We start from the raw sequence: 23,058 nt of genomic DNA, 5'->3' as shown, positions 1-23,058 counted from the left end.
ACAAACGTTCGTCCTCGAACGGAATTAGAAAAGTACCTAAGCTGGTAAAAAGATGTGGATATTTACTCCGCATGTCCGACTCGGACTCCCAGGTAGTTGTCTCAATTGATTGACCTCTCCATTATACCCGAACTGAAGGATAACTCTTAGACCTCAACTGTTGGACTTGCCGGGCTAGAATAGCTACCGGATCCTCTTCGTAAGTCAAATCTTTGGCTAATTGGACTGAGCTGAAATCTAGCACATGGGACGGATCACCATGATATTTCCGGAGCATAGACACATGGAACACCGGATGAACCGCTGATAAATTAGGTGGTAATGCAAGCTTGTAGGCTACTTCGCCCACCCTTTCAAGAATTTCGAAGGGTCCTATATACCTAGGGCTCAACTTGCCCCTCTTTCCAAACCTCATTACACCTTTCATAGGTGAAACACGGAGCAATACTCTTTCTCCAACCATGAAGGCAATATCACAAACCTTACGGTCGTCATAACTCGTTTGCCTAGACTGAGCTGTGCGAAGTCGATCCTGAATAATTTTGATTATCCAAGGCATCCTGTACCAAATCGGTACCCAGCAACCGAGCCTCTCCCGGTTCAAACCAGCCAACTGGCAAACAACATCGCCTCCCGTACAATGCTTCATACGGAGCCATTTGAATGCTCAACTGGTAGCTATTATTATAGGTAAACTCCGCAAGTGGAAAGAATTGATCCCAAGAACCTCCAAAGTCTATAACACAAGCACGAAAGATATCTTCCAATATCTGAATAGTGCGTTCTGACTGTCCGTCTGTCTGTGGATGAAATGTTGTACTCAACTCAACCCGCCTCACAATGTACATCCCTCAAGAAGTGCGAAGTGAACTGCGTACCTCGATCAGAAATGATAAACACGGGCACACCATGAAGGCGGACAATATCACGAATGTAAATTTGAGCTAACCGCTCTAAAGAATAGGTAACTGCCACTGGAATGAAATGTACTGACTTGGTCAACCTGTCCACAATGACCCAAAATTGCGTCGAATTTACTCTGAGTCCATGGGAGCCCAACAATAAAATCAATAGTGACACGCTCCCACTTCCACTCAGGAATTTCTAACTTCTGAAGCAAACTACCAGGTCTCTGATGCTCGTACTTAACTTGCTGGCAATTCAGACACCGAGCTACATATGCAACTATATCCTTCTTCATTATCCTCCACCAATAATGTTGCTGCAAATCTTGATACATTTTGGCGGCACCTGGATGAATAGAATACCTGGAACTATTGGCCTCATCCAGAATTAATTCACGAAGCCCATCCACATGAGGCACACAAATATGACCCTGCATTCCCAGAACTCCATCTTCTCCCACAACAACCTGTTTGGCATCACCGTAGTGCACTGTGTCCTTAAGGACAAGTAAATGAGGATCATCATATTGCCGCTCTCTGATGCTCTCATATAAAGAAGATCGAGCGACTCTGCAAGCTAGAATCCGACTGGGTTCTAAAATATCTAACCTCACAAACTGATTTGCCAAAGTCTGAACATCTGGCACTAATGGTCTCTCACCCACCAAAATATACGCAAGACTGCCCATACTCACATCATTTCTACTCAAAGCATCGTCCACCATATTGGCCTTTCTGGGGTGATACAAAATAGTGATATCATAGTCCTTCAACAACTCCAACCATCTTCTCTGACTCAAATTTAGATCCTTTTGTTTGAACAAATATTGTAATCTACGATGATTTGTAAATACCTCACATGAGACACCGTACAGGTAATGCCACCAAATATTCAGTACATGAAAAATGGCTGCCAATTCTAAGTCATGAACAGGATAATTCTTCTCGTGAACTTTTAACTGCCGCGATGCATATGCAATCACCATGCCATCTTGCATCAATATTGCACCAAGTCCAATGCGAGATGCACCACAATACACCGTATAAGATCCTAAACCTGTGGGTAATACCAACACTGGTGCCGTAGTCAAAGCAGTGTTGAGCTTCTGAAAACTCAACTCACACTCATCTGACCATCTGAATAGAACACCTTTCTGGGTTAATCTGGTCAATGGGCTTGCTATAGATGAAAACCCCTCCACGAACCGACGATAATAACCTTCCAAACCCAGGAAACTCCGGATCTCTATAACTGAAGTAGGTCTAGGCCAATTCTGAACTACCTCAATCTTCTTAGAATCCACTTTTATGCCTTCTGCCGATACAACATGCCCCAAAAAGAAACTGAGTCTAACCAAAATTCACATTTTGAAAATTTGACATATAACTGATTATTCTTTAAAGTCTGAAGCACACTCTAAAGATGCTGCTCATGCTCCTCTCGACTGCTGGAGTAAATCAAGATATCGTCAATGAATACAACCACAAAATAATCCAAATAGGGCTTGAACACCCAATTCATCAAATCCATAAATGTTACTGGGGCATTGGTCAGCCCAAATGACATCACTAGGAATTCATATTGCCCACACCGAGTCCAAAAAGCTGTCTTAGGGACATTAGATGCCCTAATCTTCAACGGATGGTAACCAGACCTCAAGTCGATCTCTGAAAACACCTTGGCACCCTGAAGCTGATCGAATAAGTCATCAATTCTTGGTAATGGATACATGTTCTTGATAGTTGATTTTTCAACTGCCGATAATCTATACACATTCGCATTGAACCATATTTCTTATTTACAAATAACAGTGGTGCACCCCAGGGTAAGACACTAGGTCTAATAAATCCCTGATCAAGCAAGTCTTGAAACTGCTCATTCAATTCTTTCAGTTCCGGCAGGGCCATACAGTATGGTGGAATAGAAATGGGCTGAGTGCCCGGAGCCAAATCAATACAGAAGTCTATATCTTTATCGGGTGGCATCCCCAATAAATCTGCATGAAATACTTTTGGAAATTCACGAACAACCGATACTGAGTCCATAGAAGGAACATCCGCACTCGAATCGTGAATATAAGCCAAATAGGCTAGACACCCTTTCTCGACCATACGTCGAGCCTTCATATAAGAAATAACCTTGATGGTAGAATGACCAGGAGTTCCTTTCCACTCTAATCAAGGTAAACCCGGCATGGATATGGTCACTATCTTGGCTTGACAATCCAATAAAGCATGATAAGGTGATAACTAATCCATACCCAAGATGACATCAAAATCTACCATATCAAGAAGTAGCAGATCCACACTAGTCTTAAGACTCCCAATAGTAACCACACATGAATGATATACATGATCTACCATGATAGAATCTCCCACCGGAGTGGAAACACACACAGGAGCACTCAGAGAATCACGAGGCATCACCGGATATAAAGAAAAATAAGAGGACACATATGAATAAGTAGAACCTAGATCAAATAGAACTGAAGCATCTCTATGGAAAACTGGAACAATACATATAATCATGACATCGGATGATTCGACCTCAGGCCTAGCTGGAAAAGCATAAAATTGGGGCTGGGCCTCACTACTCTGACCTACGTCCCTGGGACGGCCTCTAACTGGCTGGCCTCCACCTCTAACGGCCCGACCTCCACCTCTAATGGTCTGACCTCCACCTCTAGCTACCTGACCCCTACCTCTAGCTGGCTGAGCAGGCGGTGAAGCAACCAGTGCAGGAATCATAGCACGAGAGCCCTGCTGCTACATGTTGCCCTGAGACCCGGGGCAGAATCTAGCAATGTGCCTCAGATCACCACAAGTATAACAGGACCTCGGCTACTATGACTGCTGACCCTGAAATTGTCCCTGTCGACCTGAGTAACCACCCTGAAAACTATGGATCGGAGGTGCACTGTAGGATGCCTGGAGCGCTGAATGAAATGGCCTGGGAGGATGACCCCTACCAAAATTACCCCTGCCTCCAGACGAGGCACCACTCAACCCACCGAACTGACGAGGCCTCTTATCAAACCCCTGTCATCTCTCCTGTGCAACAACCATCTCGATCCTCCTAGCAACATTAGCAGCCGCCTGAAAAGAAATCTCACTTTCAGTTTTCTTGGCCATCTGAAGCCTAATAGGGTGAGTAAGTCCCTCAATAAACCTCCCCACTCTCTCTCTCCCTCGGTAGGAAGTAAAAGGAGAGCATGGCGGGCTAGATCCACAAAACGGGTCTCGTACTGAGTAACAATCATACTTCTATCACGCCCCATTCTCGGGAGGCACGACTGGCGCTCAACCGAGTGAACCCGGTCGAGCAAGCCTGTTAGATACTTTCTACCCAACTCACACATGAACAAGAAAAGACATGATTTCATTAATTAGATAGAAGGAAGTTCATACATACAACATTAAACCGTTTCATTAGCTATTTCGCCTTTAAGTCTCAAAATACATAGTTTCTTATAGTCTGAGTGGAACAAGTGATCAAACACAACATATACTTGTTTAACATTCCCAACACCCATATATAACCCACATAGTGTCTACGGAGCCTCTAAAGATACAAAAGAGAGTAAAGATGGTGCCAGCAATAAGGCCCCGACTATACCTAAAAAAGTGACCACAATATAAACAAAAGGTACAACACATGACCCCGGAATGAAATGGGGCTCACCGAGTCCGCGGAGAAGAGGATGCAGCACTATCTGTGATCAACACTGTCTGTTATGTAACCACCTGCATTCATTTAAAGATGCAGCGCCCCCGGCAAAAGGGGCGTTAGTACCTTCGAATAACACTAGTATGTAAAGCTAAACACTAACTCAATAGGGTGAATAATAATACAAGAGGAGCAGTCAAGAATTCAACAATGGATTCAAATAATATTAAAACAACAAGTTAAGAATCATATACGTTTTCAAGTCAATTTCCATATTATTAGGTTGGGTGATCTTTAGTACTGATATTCCATAAATCACAATGCCTCCGTATTCTTACACGGAGTCCGATCTCGACCCGATCGGCTAGGTCATCTCATTTGATACATTTCCATAATTACATTATAATTTCCAGCACAGTACCACCATGTGTGCGGCATGGCGTCCGATCATGGCCCGATCGGCTAGGCCATCTCATTTGAGACATCAACCATTTTCACAATTTCATCCACAGTACCACCGTGTTCTTACACGGAGTCCGATCTCGGCCCGATCGGCTAGGCCATCTCATTTGAGACATTGCCTTTTTCAGTCAATCATCTCACATCGTACTTCTTTCACATCTTTTCAATTCATTGGAACTAATGGCCACAATTATTAAGTCATTCCTGGCACTTGACCGTATCTCATAGTTCCAGTTCCCCTTTTCCATATTCAAATATCATTAACATTATCAATCAACAATCAGGCTTCCCATTCAAGACATTAAATTCACATATAAGCGATTTGAGAATCTTAGGCACATAGAGGCTTTTCAAACAATTTGGCATAACAATCTTTATTTCGATCTTGACATGAAGTCTCAACATTTCTAACACATATTCCATATTTTTGAACACATCCTCAAATAACAAGACAATAAGATAAAGCATTTAGAATAAATATTTAACTTACATCCTTCAACACAAACACATTAGAAATCTCCAATTCTATAATGACCAAGGGCTTACTTCAATTACATGAACACTGTGGGATTCGATTCTAAGAAGAAGGGGGTTTAGCCAACATACCTCAATTGAGATTCTCAAGATCTAAAATGATCCGGAATTCGTAGCAACTTCAATATATTTTAGAAATAAAACAAGTTGGACAAAAATTAGGAAGATGGTCATGATTCTAGCTCATTTGAGTATATTATCAAACACTAGGTGTACATAAATGTTTTAAGGCCCCTTTTTTGGAAGATTACATCATTCCCTAACCCATTCTCTATCATTTTGTCACGACCCAAATTATCCCTCTGTAAGGGGGTCGTGATGGCACCTAGTCTTTACGACTAGGTAAGCCTAATATTGCGAAAAATATAAAGAAAATACAATATTTTAAAGGTAAACAGCATATTATAAATAGGCAAGAGTAGCACCACTCGGCATATGCAAAATAGTTTTCCAAAATCTGGAATATCACTAAGTCACAAGCTGCTATAATCTCTGTAGCTCTATACAAAAGTCTGAAGATAATAAGGAAAGTCTCTAGACGAGAGAGTAGAAGGGGACTCCGATGATCTGCGGACGCAAGCAGAAATACCTTGAAGTCTCCTAGAATCAGCAGCACCCACTAACTCCAAGGCTGATAGCTCGTACCTGGATCTGCACACGAAAAACATGTGCAGGAAAGGGCATGAGTACACCACAATAGTACCCAGAAAGTGCCAAGCCTAACCTCGGTCGAGTAGTGACGAGGTCAGGTCAAGGCCCTACTGGAGTAAATATAATAAATTAAACAGTAAAAGATATAAGTAGAATTTACGGTAACACAGTTAAAGAAATTCTCGAAAATTTAATAGTTAAGGGAGCCCTCAGCTCAAAACAAGGTAAACACAGTGGGAAATCTCTCGGGATACCGTCCCGTAGTTTTAAATGAATATGCAGTACATGGGGGATCTCCCGGAATACGTCCGTAGTCCCAAAGTAAATATGCAGTGCTGGGGGATCTCCCGGAATACGTCCGTAGTCCCAAAGTAAATATGCAGTACAGGAGGATCTCCCAGAATACGTCCGTAGTCCCAAAGTAAATATGCAGTACAGGGGGATCTCCCGGAATACGTCTGTAGTCCCAAAGTAAATATGCAGTACTAGGGGATCTCCCGGAATACGTCCGTAGTCCCAATTTCAATATGCAACGCAAGATGAAATGACAGGTATGACATCGAGTTATACAGTTTATACTGGACACGGATAAGGCAAATAAGGACTTAACTAAACACGACGCACAAAATGTCAATTAGGCAATTAAAACACGTAAGCATGCTTTTCTAGTCTAAACTACACAATTAAACATATTAGTACAATTAATAAGAGAAGCAATTTATGATTTAAAAAGGTTAAACATGATTTTTGCAATAATAGCCCGTGTACGTACTCGTCACCTCACGTACACGGCGCCCACACACCAAATAATATCAAGATATCCTAAGGGGAAAGTCCCCAACACAAGGTTAGGCAAGCTACTTACCTCGAACCGCTCAAATCAACTTGATATCACGTTCTTGCCATGAGTATCCGACTCCAAATGGCCCGAATCTATTCAAAACAGTACAATACCATCAATACGCGCTAATGGAATGAATCCCACAAGAAAAACTACAAAATTAGGCCAAAACCCGAAATTGGCTCAAACTTGGCCCCCGGGGCCCACATCTCGAAACCCGACAAAATTCACGAAACTAGAAAACTCATTCACTCATGAGTCTAACCATATCAAATTTACTAAAATCCGACACCAAATGGTCCTCCAATCCACAATTCAAACTCCCAAATCCCTAGTCTCCAACTTCCAATTTCCACCTTAAATACACATTAACTAGGTGGGAAAATACATGGCAAGGCAAGAATTTTGACCAAAAATAAGCACAAGGAACTTACCTCAAGAAATGCCTCGAAAATGCTCTGAAAAATCGCCCCAACCCGAGTTTGCAAAGCCAAAAATGATAAAAATCGCGAAGCCCTTCGGTTTTAATCACTGCCCAGGTATCTCCGCATCTGCAGAACCTGGGCTCGCACCTGCGGGTGCGCTTGTGCGAAAAACGTGCACATATGCGTAACTCACTTACCCCCTCTACCTTCGCACCTGCGACGAAAAGGCCACACCTGCGCGCTCGCGCCTGCGGACAACCCTTCCACTTCTGCGCATCTTGCGCATTTGCGAACAGCCTTGCGCATTTGCGGGCCTCGCAGATGCGGAACTTCCTCGCACCTGCGACCCCAGGCCAATTCTCGACTTTCTCGCATCTGCGCCTGTAGGTCTCGCTTCTGCGAGGCCACACCTGCGGACTCCCCACCGCAGGTGCGAAAACACCAGAACCAGTAAATAAAATCAGAAATTCCTCTAAGTCCAAGCTTTCACCCGTTAAGCATCTGAAACACACCCGAGGCCCCCGAGACCTCGACCAAGCATACCAACCAATCCTAAAACACCATACGAACTTTGTCGATCTCTCAAATCCCATAAAACAACGCAAAAATCACGAATCACCCTCCAATTCAATTTTAAAGAACTTGAAACTTCAAAATTCTACAACCGATGTCGAAACCTTTCAAATCACGTCCGATTGACCTCAAATTTTGCGCACCAGTTATAATCAATATTACGGACCTACTCCAACTTCCGAAATTGGAAAATGACCCCGATATCAAAAAAATCCTCTACCGGCCCAAAACTCCAAAAATTTGACTTTCGCCATTTCAAGCCTAAATGAGCTACAAACCTCCAAAACACAATCCGGACATGCTTCTAAACCCAAAATCACCTAACGGAATCGACGGAATTCCATTCCGGAGTCATCTTCACACAGTTCGAACTACGGTCCAAATCCTAAGGCTTAAGCTCTCATTTAGGGACTAAGTGTCCCAAAACACTCCGAAACTCAAAACCAATCATCCCGACAAGTCACAATAGTAGAAAAAGATTTGGAGGAAACAATTAATAGGGGATCGAGACTATTACTCTCAAAATGACCGGTCGGGTCGTTACACATTTTTAGCTCACAATCATCCCACATACTACAAGGATACATGCATGCAAGGTAAGCACTCCTATCCCCATGAATTGCCTTACTAATGGCCCATTCTAGTTATATTTTGAAATTAAGAGCTTGGGTGATAGAATCTTACCTCTTAGGAAGAAGACCTAGGTGCCTCTCTTCATAATCTTCAAGATTTTAAGTGAGAATTGAAGAGCAATGTGATGAAGATCACTTCTCCCTCTAGGATCCTCTCTCTCACTCTAAAAATATCAGAAAATATGATCAAAATAGTCTATGGGATGTATTTTAACGGAATAGGTCCGGGTTTAAAAACCTCAAAATTGAAGCTCCGGAACGGGTTATGCGGCCGCATATGTGACCGCATAGTGGTTATGCGGTTCGCGAAATGATCGCGAAAATAGGAGCCAGAACTGGAAAGAAACTGACCTGGTCTACGGTCACTATGCGGCCAGACGACCTGTTCTGCGGTCGCATATTGCACCACAGAACGATTTTGTGGTCGCATAGTGCACCGCAAAACCTCCTTTCGAAAACTTCCAAGGCGGGATATGCGACAAGAATGCGGCCCGCGAAACAGTTATACGGTCGCATGATGGCCATGAAATTGGGCATCAAAAATGCCCCAGAAATCCACCCCACTCTGCGACCAGTCTACGGTCTGCAGAGTGGTTCTGCGGCCGAAGAATGGGCCGCAGAAATGCGTACTTCTGCCCAACATTTTCCTTCAACTCCTAGCGCATTGTTCAATCCAAAAAGTCCTAATCGCGTGCCTACCTTGGCATCACGGAATCCGGTTTTGTTTTTTTGGAAACTTTTTACGGGGCCTTACATCCTCCCCCACTTAAGATCATTCGTCCTCGAATGAGGATCAGGGTCCATTATTAGTAAATTGTACAACTCAGTTTTTCATACCCCACACCAGCAGCCCCAAATTTAACTAACTCCTCAAATTTCCAAATATTTTACCAGAGGTTTCTTTGTAACTAGGCCTATCCATCTGTCAGAGAGCCCTAGAATCACATCCTAACAACATGTACATAATCCAACGATGTAGCATAACTCATAACAACACCAATTGTGGCCTCATATAATCAAAAGAAACACCTTTACATTAACTGAATAAGGGATACAAAATTCATAGGCGACAAGTTCATCAAAAGGATTACACAGCTATTCAAATAAGTAAGGATACTTCTTTTTCATCTCTTCCTCGGCCTCCCAAGTGGCCTCTTCAACCTGCTGGTTTCGCCATAACACTTTCATGAAGGCAATTTATTTATTTCTCAACTTTCAGACTTATCTATCAAGAATGACAACTGGAATTTCTTCATATGACAACTCTTCATTAAACTCAATGGTCTCAACCGGCATAATAGCTGACGGATCTACAACTACCTTCTTCAACATAGACACTTGGAATACCGGGTGGATTAATGATATTTCGGGTGGTAGCTCAAGCTTGTACGCCACCTGGCCAATTCTCTGAATGATTTTGTATGACCCGACATACCTCGGACCCAATTTCCCCCTTTCCCCAAACCGCATAATACCCTTCATGGGGGAAACCTTTAGAAATACCAAATCATCTTCTTTGAACTCTAAGTCTCTGCGACAAACATCCGTATAGGATTTTTGATGACTCTGAGCAGTTTTCAACCGCTCCTTTATGATTTTAACTTTTTCCATAGCCTGATGCACGAGATCTGGCCCTATCAACTCAGCTTCCCCAATCTCGAACCACCCAATGGGAGATCTACATCTCCTACCTTACAATGCCTCAAATGGTGCCATTTGAAAACTCGCATGAAAGATGTTGTTAAAAGCAAACTCTATGAGTGGAAAATAACTATCCCAGCTTCCCTTGAAATCAAGAACGCATGCACGCAACATGTCATCAAGCATCTGAATAGTCCGCTCTGCTTGCCCATCGGTCTGTGGATGGAAGGCTGTACTAAGATTCACCAGAGTACCCAAACCTTGCTGAAATTTCTTCCAAAATTTTTCCATGAACTGAGCCCCTCGATCAGAAATGATAGAAACTGGAGTACCATGTATCCTAACTATTTCCTTGATATACAACTGAGCATAGTGTTCCGCTATGTCGGTAGATTTAACTGGCAAGAAATGAGCTAATTTTGTGAGCCGATCCACAATCACCCAAATTGAGTCAAACATGCGTGGAGTGCGAGTTAATCATACCACAAAATCCATTTTAATCATTTCCCACTTCCACATTGGAATTTCTATGTTCTGTGCCAATCCACCTAGCTGTTGATGTTCGGCCTTCACTTGCTGACAATTCGGACACCTTGCCACAAAGTCCGCCACATTCCTTTTCATGTCATTCCACCAATAGACTTCCTTGAGATTGTCATATATATTTGTAGAACCTGGATGCACGGAATACCTAGAAGCGTGAGCCTCGGTCATGATTCTTTTTCGGAGAGCATCTACATTCGGAACACATAGTCGCCCTTGGTACCTTAGTGTACCATCATCCATGCCAAGAGCAAAAGCCGTAGTTTTATGTTTTTGAATCCCCTCCTTCAATTTCACCAAAAATGGATCGTTGTATTGCTTCTCCTTGACTTCCACAACAAGCGATGATTCAGTCCTATTTTGCACAATTATTCCTCCTTCACTAGAGTCTATAAGATGAACTCCCAAACTAGCCAATCTATGAACTTTCTTGGCCAATGGCCTTTGATATACCTCCAAGTGTGCTAAACTACCCATAGATTTTCGGCTAAGAGCATCCGCCACAACATTGGCTTTCCCCGGGTGATATAGAATATCGATGTCGTAATCCTTGAGTAACTCAAGCCATCTTCTCTGCCTCAGATTCAGCTCCTTTTGCTTGAAGATATATTGGAGACTCTTGTGGTTCGTGAATACATCCACATGGACCCCATACAAATAATGACGCCAAATTTTCAATGCAAAAACCACTGCCGTAAGTTCTAAGTCATGTGTTGGATAATTCTTTTCATGATTCTTGAGTTGCCTAGAAGCATATGCTATAACCTTGCCGTGTTACATTAACACACACCTAATCCCAATTCTTGAAGCATCATAATATACCACGAATTCATCTGTACCCTCTGGCAGGGTCAACACCGGCGCTGTAGTCAATCTTGATTTCAACTCTTGGAAGTTCCTTTCACAAGCATCAGACCATTGGAACTTTACCGCTTTTTGAGTCAATTTAGTCAATGGAGAGGCAAGAGTAGAGAAACCCTCCACAAACTTCCTGTAATACTCTGCTAAGCCCAAGAAACTACGAATCCCGGTGGGCGTTGTAAGCCTAGGACAATTCTTTACTGCTGAAATCTTTTGAGGATCAACCTTAATTCCTTCTTTAGAGACAACATGATCCAAGAACGTGACAGATTCGAGCCAAAATTCACACTTTGAAAACTTCGCATACAATTGGTGCTGATGAAGAGTCTACAAAACTTCCCTGAGATGATCGGCATGGTCCTCCAGACCTTGTGAATATACAATAATATCGTCAATGAACACTATCACAAAGAAGTCGAGGAAAGGCTTGAAAACCCGATTCATAAGATCCATGAAAGCCGTCGGGGCATTTGTTAGCCCAAAAGACATTACCATAAATTCAAAGTGCCCATACCGGGTTCTAAAAGTTACTTTTAGAATATCTTGCTCCTTGATCTTCAATTGGTGATACCCGGATTGTAAATCAATTTTGGAGAAGTATCTAGCACCTTGTAACTGATCAAACAAATCATCTATTCTTGGTAGTGGGTATTTGTTTTTGATTGTTACTTTGTTGAGCTGCCGGTAGTCAATACACATCCTCAACGATCCATCTTTCTTCCTTATAAAGAGAACCGGTGTGCCCCATGGTGACACACTCGGTCGGATGAAACCCTTTTCTAACAAATCCTTCAATTGCTCCTTTAACTCCTTCAATTCTGCTGATGCTATCCTGTATGGCGGAATAGTTATAGGCTGCGTGCTTGGCATCACATCAACCCCAAAATCAATCTCCCTATCTGGCGGAATCCCAAGGAGCTCATCAGGAAAGACCTCTGGAAATTCATTCACAACTGGCACAAATTCGAGTGTAGGTGCCTCAGCAGTGGTGCCTCAGAAGAATTTCTACTATTATTAACCTCTATGCCTACCTTGACATCACAGAATCCGTTTTTTTTTTTTGCAAAATTTTTACGGGGCCTTACAACTGCCCTGTTGGAGATGCTCAAACTGCCTGCGAAAATCCTCTCTCAATTGTGATAGGGAGGAACTTCTCTAGAAATAGCCGTGAGAATTTCTCCCAAGTTAGTGTAGGCGAGCTGGTCTGGTCAGCATAAAATCTCTCCACCACCTCTTGGCGGAACCCGTCATCTGAAATACAACAAAATCGACCCCATGGGTCTCAACTATACCCATGTTCTGCAGCACCTCATGGCAGCGGTCAAGATAATCATGTGGGTCCTTAGAGTGTACCACGAAAGTGAACTATAAAGAGCTTAGCAAAATTATCAAGTCTCAATAAGGCCTCAGAAGACATGGCAGGCCTATCACCGGCATGTGCCGCAATAACTGGCTGAACTACCCCAACGGGCGGGGCTGCTGGAGTCTCAAAATAGGGAGCCATATGCTCCGGAGCGGGAGTAGTAGGAGTTTGTGCTCCTCCCCCAGCCTGTGAGATGGTTGGTGCCATTGGAAACATACCATTCTGGGCCACGCCCTCCATAAGACTTAACAAATGGACTAGAGCGTCCTGAAGCACTGGAGTAGCTATGAATCCTTCCGGGACCTGAACTGGTCCAACCGGTACAGTCTGAACTGGAACCTCCTCCTGAAGATCCACTTAAGGGTCTACAACAGGTGTGGCTGCTTGAGCTCTAGACTGAGCTCTACTTCTACTTCCGCCTCTAGCACGACCTCGGCCTCGACCTCGACCTCTACCCCTGGTCATAGTTGTCACCGGAAGCTCTGGTACCTGTCCATCGGTAGATGTATTACATGTTCTAACCATCTGCGAGAGAATAAGGATAGATTGGTTCAATCATCGATAATAGAATAAGATCGCATGACATATTAAGAAAGAAGTGATATTGTTCCTAAACTTCATAGCCTCTGAAAGAAAAGTACAGACGTCTCCGTATCGATCCTTCAGACTCTACTAAGCTTGCTCGTGACTCGTGAGACCTAAGTAACCTAGTGCTCTGATACCAAGTGTCACGACCCAAAATTCCCACCTTCAGGACCGTGATGGCGCCTAACATTTCACTTGCTAAGCAAGCCAACATTAAAATAATCTTAACTATTTTTAAGCAAATTAAATTAAATAGAAGTCAATTACTGAAATAAAGTGCGGAAGACCATAATTACCGAATTATCAAAATACATCCCCGAATCTGGTGTCACAAGTGCATGAGCTACTAGAATAATACAAATAAAGGTTTGAATAAAATTCAAGCTGCTTGAAAGATAATACACAGCTGAGGTAAGATAGAAGGGGACTTCAGAACTACGAACGATGTGCAGTTATACCTCAAGTCTCCTCTGAGTAGCTGAATCCGAGCTTGTCTATGGTACGCTACTGGGACCAACTCCAAAATATGCACAAGAAGTGCAGAGTGTAGAATGAGTACAACCGAGCCCATGTACTCCGTAAGTGTCGAGCCTAACCTCGACGAAGTAGTGACGACGCTATGATAGGACATGTACGTAAATAACATGTACAAGTATATACAAATACGAAGCAACAATAAAACAATAAATAACACTTTATAAATTTGGGAGGGAACATGCGAAGGGGGTTGATATAATAATTTCAGTAGGAGAATTATCACTTAGCAGCCAAATAATTTCTCAACAATAAAATAAGCAACTGATGATATGAAAATGGCACGGCACTACCCTTTTTTTTTTTTGCTCTCATTCCTCCCATAAACCGATAAATAAATAATAATAATAATAATAATTGGCACGACATCACTGTAACACCTCGAAAAATGTTGAAGTACTTAAGCGCTATTAAGAAAGTTGATGTGCGCTAAGTATATTATTTTGTGTGCAGACGAGGACTATTAATATGATGGATATCAATTTGATATGAAAATATACGTATGAGGTGCATTAATAATGGTTTATGGTCTAAGGAGAGTCCTAAGTCCAAGTCAAGTTGGAAATTTCATAATAGACTAAAGTTTCAAGTGAATTCGCACAAGACCTAACTTCAAACGAGCATAACTCTCATGCTACGAAGTTTTATATGGTGTATTACCTATCAAATGAAAGATCTTTGAGTCTAGTTTCTAACGCTTTAAACCTTTTGTCATTTGGACACTCCTACAAGATGTTATGACCAAATTACCAAATGCTGGCAGAATATAATTCTGCGACCAATTCTGCGACCGCAGAACCATTTTGCGGGCCGCAGAAGTGGTTATGCGACCGCAAAATGGTCGCAGACCTAGCCATCGCAGCCAAGTTCTGGGCATCGATTCTGCGATGCATTGTGCAACCCGCATACCCATTCTGCGGTCCATTATGCAATTGCAAACCTGATTTCGGAGGGTTAATTTTTCTATTTTCATAACCCGACCCCACTTTGATAAATAGCTTTTGGGGCTTATTTTGGGGTGTTTTTCTGAGGGTTTTAGAGAGAGGTAAGAGCATTTTAGAGAGAGAATTATCATCTAATCTTCAAGAATCAAGGAAGTCAATCACAAGATCTTCATCTAAGAGGTAAGATTCAAACCCCTAGTCTTCAATTTCGAGTTTGGGGTAAAAGATGGGTGATTGGGAGTATTATTCTTGGGTGTAAGAGTATTATGCATATATGCTTATACCAATAAGATTTGTGGGAAGATTGTTGAGCTCAAATAAGTAAGGATTGGGGTTGTGGAGTGAAGAAAATCTTGTAGAAGAATCTTGTAACCAAATTTGCACACCTAGTGTTTGACAAAATACTCAAATGAGCTGAAACCATGAATATCTTCCTAATTATGGTTCACTTTTGTTATGTTTCTAAATATATTGAATTTTCTAGGATTTTCGGAACCTCGTAGTAATGTAAGGAAGGCTCAAGAAAGATTGGAGCCGTCCGGAGGTCAATTCACGTGAGAAAGCTATTTTGGACTATTGGCCTAACTTCAAAAAGGTAAGTATCTTGCCTAACCTTGAGCGGAGGAATTACCTCTTAGGCATTGAGTCTTATGTGGAAATTATGTAATTGAAAACCATGTACGCGAGGTGACAAGTACGTACTTGGTTTAGATGTGCAAATTATATTAGTTGAAATTCATAGACGCCCTTATGTATTAAATTGGAAAATCGTTGGAACTTAGTAAATCCTTTATTTGTCATGCATCATTCCTCGTTTGTCGAGTTTGTATTCTATATGATAATTTGGTGTGATTACCACTTGGATTTTATGTGAATTCCGGGTGTTTGTTGATTTGATATTTCTTGAAAATAATCACATTATGGATTTTTCATCTGCAAATAATTATTTAAATAAGGTTAAATTGGGGCATTTATATATATTTATCTAAATACATTGTGTTGAGCCGTGGACTATCTGTTGTAAAATTAATTAATATTATTGTACCTTTGTAATGGTTGTGGCCTATGGAAAATTTGTAAATATGAGCTGATGATGTTGTGCTGTTGTGATAATATTCTGTGTGAATTGTTGTGTGTTTTTGGTAACTGTTAAGCGGCACATAAGGGTGGTATTCCATTATTGACATTATGTGGGCATAAGGGTGGCATTTCACTGTTGTTATGTGTGTTGGAATATTGTCTGGTCAGCGTGATAAGGGAAGCTATTATAGGAGCAATAAGGGAGGCTATATGAGCGATAAGGGTGGCAATTGATATTGTCAGGGCAGAGGGATAAGGTAGGCTATTATAGGAGCGATAAGGGTGGCTATAGGAGAGATAAGGGTGGATATTGTCAAGGATGATATGTGATGATATGAGGTTATTATGTTGATGATTTTTATATGATGATGTGGGATTATGATGTTGATGATTCTTGTGTAATATTGTGATTCTCCTTGTGTTTATTATTATATCTTGTGTAACTTGTCTTGTTATTTTGGTAAACTTGATAATAATCTGATCCATGCTAAAATTGTGAGCCTGTGGCTATTGCCGGGCGGGTTATGTTATTGGCACGTGTATTGTTCATGCAAATGTGATATGATATGTGGGCACGAGGTACCGCAAAAATATGATGATTATGATATTGGCGCGTGAATTCTCCGTGCAGTTGTGATATGAGATGTGGGCACGAGGTGCGTGAGTACATAATAATTGTATTATTGGCACATGAGTTGTCCATGCAGTTATGATAGAAATATGTGCACGAGGTGCTGTGAAAATATGAAAGTGGGCTGAGACCCATGTTACGAAAATATGAAAGTGGGCTGAGACCCGTGTCTTATGATTATGAAATGAGGTGTTAGAGAGTAACATTTATTTGAAAGAAGTATATTCGAAAGATATTTATTTGAAAGAAGTATATTCAAAAGATATTTATTTGAAAAAAATATATTCGGAAGCTATTTATTCGAAAGAATTATATGTGAAAGATTTATATTTAAAGGACATGTTTAATTGGTTGTACTTGTATTCCTTATTCGTTTGAGTAATAATTATAGTGTTCTTGTTCCCTTGCTGTTTATATCCCTGGTTGATTTTGTTGCTATTATTGCTAGTTGTTTTCCAGTACCATTGTATATTTTAGTATGGCACGGGTTATTTGACTAGTGAGTATCTTGACTGTACCTCGTCACTACTCCACTGAGGTTAGTCTTGATACTTACTGGGTACCGACAGTGGTGTACGTGTCACGACCCAAAATCTATTAAAGGTCGTGATGGCGCCGGACACCGCTGTCAGGAAAACCAAAAGTAATTACTTAATTTGGTTCTCATTTTAATATTTTTGAAATCATTTTATATATCCAGTTAGAGTTCGTGACTCAGTATTACCAGTCTTGGGAGTTTGTTTGAATATTTCCGACGTTGGTTTTAACACTCGTATTAAATTATATGTTTAAAAAAATGGCTTGAATTGTTGTTATAGTCGGCTTACCTAGTCTTAGAGACTAAGTGCCATCACGACGCCTGTGGTGGAATTTTGGGTCGTGACAATCACCCTTCGTGCTTTAACTGTCTTTTGGCACGGTATCACCCTTCGTACTTTTACACTCTCTGAAAATGACATGGCGTCACCCTTCGTGCTTTTACACTCTTCCTTGCCATGAAAATAATAATATATATTAGGAAGAGTATTTAAATGCGGGGATATACACTTATCAATCAATTCAATACCAAAATACCGATTTCACCCGCATGCTTTGACTCAACCACAACGCATAAGTACTCGTCACCTCACATATACGTTGTACCCGCACATTAAATCACGTAGAAAATAGACAAAATAAGTCATACTCTCTCAAGTCAAGGTTAACCACGACACTTACCTCGCTTTGCAACAAAATTTAAGAATCCAATAAACCTTTGCCTTGTGAATTCGTGTCCGAAATCCTCAAATCTAGTCATAAACAATTCAATATACTCAATACAAATCGTAGAAATTAATTCCATATGAATTTACTAATTTTCTGGATTAAAATCCAAAATTCATCTCAAAAATCAATAGTGAGGCCCACGTCTCGAATCTCGGAAAAAATTATGAAATACGAACACACGTTCCGAGACGAGTCCAACCATACAAAAATTATCAAATTTTGATGTCAAATGAACCTTTAAATCTTAAATTTTAGTTTTTGGAAAGTTTTACAAAAATTCCAATTTCTTCCATCTAAATTCGAAATAAATGATGAATATAAAGATGGATATATAAAATATAATCACTTTTGTTTATAGAACACTTACCCAATTCAAAGTCGTGAAAAACCCCTTTGAAATCGCCAAAATCCGAGACTCAAAACTCAAAAATGAGTAAAAATGGCTAAAACTCGATTTTATATATTCTGCCTAGCTTTTTCGTATTTGCGGACAAATTTCCGCATCCGCGGGCTCGCATTTGCGGAACAGGACTTCCCAGCAGAGGACCGCATTTGCGGACCTTCACGTCGTAGAAGTGCGAAGGAAGCCGCCGAAGCGAGACCTCCGCATTTGCGGTCTCTCAACCACAGAAGCGGCATCGCTCCTGCGCGAAATGCAACGCAGAAGTGGTCAGGAGGTGACTAGTGCCCAAGTCACAGAAGCGACAAAAATTCTGTAGAAGTGAGCTCGCACCTGCGTCCAAAATTGCGCAGGTGCGACACACGAGAACCAGACCTGTAATTTTTACAAAAATGATCGGAAACTCGTCCGAAACTCACCTGAGCCCCTCGGGACCTCGTTTAAATATTCCAACAAGTCCCGTAACATAATGCGAACTTACTCGGGGTTTCAAATCATGTAAAATAATATCGAAATTGCAATTCACACCTCGATTTGGACTTTTGATTTTTCAAACTTTTCGATTTGCAAAACTCGTGCCAAAACATATTAAACGAATCCGAAATGACTTTAAAATTGGCACACAAGTCATAAATGACATAATAGAGCTATTCCAATTTTCAGAATCAGATTCCGGCCCCGATATCAAAAGGTCAAATCCGTAGTCAAACTTGAAAATATTTAGCCTTTAAATTTCTAGTTTCCGTTAAATGGCCATAACTTGAGCTAGAGACCTCCAAATTAAATTTCGGGCATACGCCCAAGTCTCAAATCACGATACGGACCTACCAAAACTTTTAAAATACTGATCCGGGTCCGTTTGCTCAAAATAATGACCAAAGTCAACTTAGTTGAGTTTTAAGGCTCTATTTCATATTTTAATCAATTTTTTATATAAAAACTTTCCGAAAAATTATACGGACTACGCACGCAAGTCAAGGAATGATGAATAGTTCTATTTGAGGTCTCAGAATGTAGAAATAATTATTAAATTTAAAGATGACCTTTTGGGTCATCACAAGAGATAACGAAACCTTGGTGCGATCGTAGTGAGCTGTGAATTAGTGCCAGCAAGCGTAGTTCGAGAGAATATGTCTAGTAAATTATGGTAGTTGCTCAAGAAAGAACTGCGACACCCGAAGTACTCACGATCGATAGAGAATAATTCAGCAAAATTATAGAAGACATAGCGGAAAAAATTTCGATAATTGAGAAAATCATAACTCTAGATCTTCTTAATCTTGTCTACAACTCTTAGTATCCTTATTTATTAATTACTAATTTAATTTATTAGTTATTTAGTATAACAACCCGATCGGTTATTTTGAGAGTTGTAGCCTCATTCTCCCATTTACTACTCAATTTATGCTTTACATTTGTTATGTGACTTGCTGGGGTGATTAGTTGGGTCTGGTGAGGTTTTAGGAATGAATTAGAACACTTAATTCTAAGGTTTAAAGTTTAACTTGAAATAGTGAACGGATGTCGACTTAAGTATAAAGGACCCCGAAATAGAGTTTTGATGATTTCAATAGCTCCGTATGGTGATTTTGGACTTAGAAGCGTGTCCAAAAATATTTTTGAAAGTCCGTAGTGGAATTTGGCTTGAAATGGCGAAAGTTAAATTTTTGGAAAGTTTGACCGGGGAGTTGACTTTTTGATATCGGGGTCGAAATCCAGTTCTGAAAATTTTTATAGCTCCGTTATGTCATTTATGACTTGTGTGCAAAATTTCAGGTCAAAATCGAGGTAAAACATTGAGGTCAAATATCAAGGTCAAAATCGTGGTTAAAATCGAGGTCAAAAATCAAGGTCAAAATCGAGGGCAGCCCTTGGACAGAGACTTTAAGTTATAAAATAGGGGTTTCGTCCCATTTTCTATTTTTGACAAATTGGAGCTTTGGGAGAGGCCATTTTTTAGAGATTTTCAAGAAAAAATATTGGGGTAAGTGATTCTAACTCGGATTTGGTCAATATACACGAATATATCATTGTTTTCATCATTTAATTAGTGTTTTAAGATAGAAATTTAGATTTTTTTTTTAGAAATCTCATAAAATAATTTTTTGAGATTTCGGTGTAAGGAAATGAGATTGTGAATTTATTTATGATTTGTGACTACGAGGCGGTACCTCGGGAGTGCCCTTGTTGAGATTTCTTTATGGTTGCATTGTCTTTGGTTATTTTTGGTGTTTTCCTTAAAGTTATAAATTTCTGTTTTCCTTCAGCGAGGTGTTAATTGCCCTTATACTGTGTAGTTAAATTGTGACATACTACTTACTTAATTTATCCTCATTGTCATTATTGTTATTATATTGTTAAACTTTTTTCCCTATCTTCTATTATTCTAGTAGGGTCTGACCTGACTTCATCACTTCTCTACCGAGGTTAGGCTTGGCACTTACTGGGTACCGCTGTGGTGTACTCATACTACGCTTCTACACATATTTTTGTGTAAATCCAGGTACATCTTATCAGACCAGGCGTTAGTGAATTAGTTGTACGAGGAGACTTCGAGGTATAACTGTCAGCGTCCGCAAACTCAGGAGCCCCCTTCTATCCTTATTATGTTCCTTCCTTATTTTATTTAGACTCTGATATATAGAGATATTGAGGATAAATCCTTACAAGCTTGTGACTTATTTCTATCGGGTTTTGGGAGTTGTAATTATGTGAATTTACAGATTTATTTATTTCAGATTTATATTGTTATTCCGCATTGATAGGCTTATCTAGTCTTAGAAATTAGGTGCCATCACGATATCTCACGGAGGAAATTTGGGGTCGTGACAATTAGTTAGACATAACAATCTTAATATTTATAACTTAGGAATTGTTCGAGCTTGTCTTCTTAGTGATAGTAAACAGTTGTAACTAAACCCTAGTTCTTTATGCGATTCCACTCCGGACTTTTAGACCGGATTATATTTGCAGAGACCGCTTATCCTTTTTAGGACTAGAGTTGGGCGTGATCAAATACCACACTTCTAGAATTTAACATGTACATGATATACAGGATATATATATATATATATATATATATATATATATATATATATATATATCATTTAAATTAAACGAATAAATGGAGAAGACCGTAAAATGTCCACCACCGTCTTGTATAAGAGAAGGAAGTTGGGTGAAGCTCATTTCTTAATTGACCCAATATTGAATAGGGTTATATTCTTTTTCTTTTAACTAATTTAGTGTACGTGCGTTGTACGTGTGTCTCGCGTCAAGTAAATATGTGTGCAAGGACAATGTGTTTGGCTACAGATGCTTCGTCCCAATTTTGTATTTTTTTTTCTTATCAATTTAACATTGATATATTTATGATAATTTCCATATATACTAACCTTGTATTATATTTTTAATTGTTGTAATTCCAAAGGGGAAATATTTAGAAACAAAAATATGGAAAATTAAAGTTTTGGAATAACAAAAATGAATCAAGTTATCTAAAACTATTTAGGGTTATTCTCACCATTCCAATCCTATTTTATTCCTTTCTTTGATTCGTAAGCTTATTCACATCTCAAAAAAGTTTATACAGTCAAAATTGGCATGAGAACATAATAATAAAATATCAAATATATGAATAAAGTTATAGATGAACATAAAAAATACTAAGCAGCATAGAGTTTAAATCAATAATTAAAGCGTGGATCATAAATTAATAGGATTATGTCATCATGCCAATAAAAAATTTACAATAACTTTGCAATACACGGCACATTAAAAACAATCTAAAAGACTAAAAGAATTCATTCCTACGTACTTTGCGCGTGTATCACATATTAAGAAGTTTAGAGCTTTAAAAAAATATATAAATATTATTGAATTTTGTATATCTAGCGTGCAATTGTTACGTGTCATTTAAAAAGTATTTTTAGAATTAGATGTTGATTAAAGAGTATAATAATTGTAAATATTTAAATAATTTATATCTAATTATAGAATTTATTATAATATTTTATATTTTGGTACATAAATTTTATAGTATGAATCTTTGATTAAAGGCTAATGACATACTATTTTATACCCGGACAACTAAACATAAATTTTCACAAATTCTTTTTTCTATCTTTCATTTTTACTAAGATAATTAAATTATATAAACCAATTGGTTTTAATTTTATGACCAATTATATATATATATATATATATATATATATATATATATATATATATATATATATATATATATATATATATATATATATGTAATTAAGAATAAGAAAATCGAAGGAGAGCAGATCGACACTATCTAATTTAGTTATAGCTTCCTACTAATTAGTTTTCTTCACTTTCATTTTTTATTTAAATATAATTAAATTATATAAAACTAATTGATTATGATTTTATACAACGAATAATTCAAACTTATAGCAAGTAGTAGTTATGTTTTTACTTATTTTCTGTGAAAATTTTCATTTTTGGTGTTACTTTTCTTTTATGAAATTATTATATCACATAATTAA

This window comes from Nicotiana tabacum, chromosome 13 (genome assembly GCF_000715075.1).
Source record: "Nicotiana tabacum cultivar K326 chromosome 13, ASM71507v2, whole genome shotgun sequence".
NCBI lineage: Eukaryota > Viridiplantae > Streptophyta > Magnoliopsida > Solanales > Solanaceae > Nicotiana > Nicotiana tabacum.
Note: the sequence above shows the minus strand (reverse complement) of the source record.